We start from the raw sequence: 3280 nt of genomic DNA, 5'->3' as shown, positions 1-3280 counted from the left end.
CAGCCTATCTAGAGTTCCTTGTTTTAGGAAGATCAGCTCTTCCTCATCTAGCAGTAATCAGTTGCCAACATTCCTTTAGATAAGATTAGGGTCTGCTGTTCATTTTCCCAGTTCTATGCTGGGTTACTATCTGGGAGTCTCTTGGGCCTGTCTGGCCAACAACTTAAAGGAAAGTATCTGCTTTCTGGCATTGTCTCTTATTGCTATGTAGCCTTTAGCTATACACTTGGACTCTTAAAGAATTATATTGATCCCTTTAATCTTTGGTAATACTTTCCTTTTTGGTGTTTAAGACCATGCAGTTGGCCCAGATAAACCAATTTCTCTTTACTCTTAAGGTCATTTGAGGATCTGTTCCTCATGGGTCACATGGGCTTGGGAGGAGCCCCTGGCTCCTTTCTTTGACCAGTTCCATCCATGTGAAGATAAGTCAAAGGTCCTGCTCAACCGTGGCTGGCTTCACTTGGAAGCATGGAAAAAATGTTTCCTCTGTGTTGACAACTCACCTTTGTAGACTGCACACTGGTTCAAATCCATCTGGTGGGGTCTCCACGGCCTCATTGATTAAGAGGACAGGTGACTCATCACAGTTACAGGACATTTTGAGAGATGCTTCATAGTCCCCTTGAACTTAGTCAACCTTGGAGGGCAAGGAGCAAAAACTGTCCTTTAAATTCCCCTGACCAAGTACGTATAGGCCTCAAAGTACGGCTGTTAAACATCCAATAAGTTTAGTTCCACGAGTCTGGTACTTTTAATTACCATGAGCTGTGTATATAAAGCTTGGGCAAAGACAAAAGGTTCTGAGATAAACCTTGAGGTAGTTGTATGTATAATTTGTCAGTAAGTTGTTGAACTAATGTGGTTCCCTCTGGTTTTTTTTCAAAACTAGCTAGGCATTATTTATCTCTCACATTGTCTAACCCTTCCACCATGGTTTCCCCATTTAAAATGCCCCCATTTTTCCCATTTCTCCCTTAATGATATCCTTCTCCTGTGCTCCAACCTCTCTTGAGCTCCTTCTTTCCCTTTATCCCCAAGGTTCCTTGTATAACCCTCTCTCCCCCTCCCTTAAAATAACCCCATTTTTATCCATATCTCCCTTATTAACACCTGTTTCCTACTGTTCTTCTCTTTCAGGTTCTTTCTTTCTCTTTACCTCCCTGGTTCCTGCTCATTATCCTGGTTCCTGTAGTTATGCCTGGGTACATACTCACTTAAAAGGATTTGGTGCTAGGAGCCACATATGAGGGAGAAAATATGTAGTTTGTTTTTCTGAGTCTGTGTTACTCCACTTAGTATAACAGTTTCTGATTCCATCCATTTACTTGCAAATTTCATGATTTCATATTTCTTTACTACTGAGTAAAACTCCATCTTATAAATGAACCATATTTTCATTATCCACTCATCAGTTGAGGGACACTTAGGTTGCTTCCATCTCTTAGCTCTTTGAAAAGAGCAGCAACAAACATGGATGTACAGCTATCTCTGCAATAGGATGAGTTCTTTGAGTATATGCCAAGGAGTGGTATAACTGAGTCAAATGATAGGTTCATCTGTAGTATTTTAAGAGTTCTCCGCACTGCTTTCCATAGGGTTTGAACAAGTTTGCAATCCCACCAGCAGTAGATGAGTGTTCCCCTTTCCCTACATCCTCTCCAACATTTGGTAGCATTTTTTCTCTTGGTCTTAGCTAGTTTGACTAGCTAGATGAAATCTTAAAGTGGTTTTAATTTTCATTTCCCTAATTACTAATGATGTTGAACACATTTTAAGATGCTTCTTAGCCATCTTTATTTCTTCTTTTGAGAACTCTCTGTTCAGCTCCTTAGCCCATCTTTTAATTGGGTTACTTCCTTTCTTGATTCTTTGTTTTTTGAGTACATTATATATTCTGGATGTTAAATCACTGTCAGATGAGTTGCTGGTGAAGATTTTGTCCCATTCTGTGGGTTTTCACTTCACTTCCTTGGTTGCTTCTTTTGATGTAAAGCTTTTTAGTTAGTGAGGTCCCATTTGTTGATTCTTGACCGTGTTTCCTGAGCAATTGGTGTCCAGTTTAGAAAATCCTTTCCTACACTATATCTTGTGGGTTATTGCCATTTTTTCTTCTAACAGTTTCAGAGTTTCAGGCTTCACATTGAGGTCTTTGATCCATTTGGGGTTGACTTTTGTGCAAGGTGAAAGATTGGGGTTTACTTTCATTCTTCTACAGGTGGCGATCCAGTTTTGCCAGCACCATTTGCTGAACATGCTGAGAATAAACAGAAAATTTTGAGTTAGTTGAAATTATGGTAACTACCTTTTTTACTTAATACCATATTGCACTATTAAAATGAATAAGAGAATAGAATCAAGATTTTCTTAACACAAATGTACACGAGATTAAACTTACATCAATTACCTCAGTTTAGGGAGTCTACAATGTGTACATATTTTAAAACAGTATATATAGCTGGCAAAGATTTTTCTGCCTCCTTACTAGATTAAAATACTGCTTTCCTATACAGAACTTTTTAATTTTATGATGTTCCATTTGTAAATCACTTGTCTTGTTTCCCAAGTGACCAGAATCCCATTTATAATGCCTTTACCTATGCCTATATCTTGAAGTGGTGTTTCTACTTTTAGAAAATAATATATTTTATTGATTCTTTGAGAATTTCATACAATGTACTTTTATCATATTCAGAGACCCTCCACAATCTCCTCTCATATGCACCCCATCTTCCTACCCACCTCACTTTATGTTCTTTATAATTTTTAAGGCCTATCAAGTTTAATTTGTGTTCCCCAAATGCCCTTTGTTATGGGTCCATCCCCTGGATCATGGTCAACCTACCCCACATCACACCCTTAAAGGAAACTTACTCTCTCTTTCCCAGCAGGTATTAATAATTGCCAATAGTTCTTCATCTAGGTCTGAGGCTTCTTGCCTACCTCCTGTCCCCATCCTGAGATTTTGTCTGGCTTGAGTTTGAATGGGTCATGTGCGTGCTGTTACAAGTACTGTGGTGTTGTATTTGTAATTGCCTTGTGGTGTATGGAAAACACTGTTACTTTGTTTTCATCCACCACCCGTGGCCATAATAATCTTTCTGTCCCCTCTTCCACAGTGATCAGTGAGCCCTGGGAGGAGAGGGTATGATAAAGCTTTCCCATTTAGGGCCAATCACTCCACAGTCTCTTGTTCTCTGAATGTTGAGCAGTTGTAATTCTCAATGTTAATTGGCATCCATTACAGGAAGAGGCTTCTCTGGTGTGAGTTGAGAGATGC

The 3280-nt window shown here is 39.2% G+C and overlaps 1 pseudogene; it reads right to left on the bottom strand.

Moving 5' to 3' along the window:
* The window catches only part of LOC103725592, a 7531-nt pseudogene extending 4538 nt beyond the window's left edge, over positions 1 to 2993 (bottom strand).
* Between the last annotated feature and the right edge of the window lie 287 nt (positions 2994 to 3280).

The sequence above is a fragment of the Nannospalax galili genome, unplaced genomic scaffold (assembly GCF_000622305.1).
Source record: "Nannospalax galili isolate Female #2095 unplaced genomic scaffold, S.galili_v1.0 scaffold10, whole genome shotgun sequence".
In the NCBI taxonomy this organism is placed as follows: domain Eukaryota; kingdom Metazoa; phylum Chordata; class Mammalia; order Rodentia; family Spalacidae; genus Nannospalax; species Nannospalax galili.
Note: the sequence above shows the minus strand (reverse complement) of the source record. Positions and strands in the feature narration are given on the sequence as shown.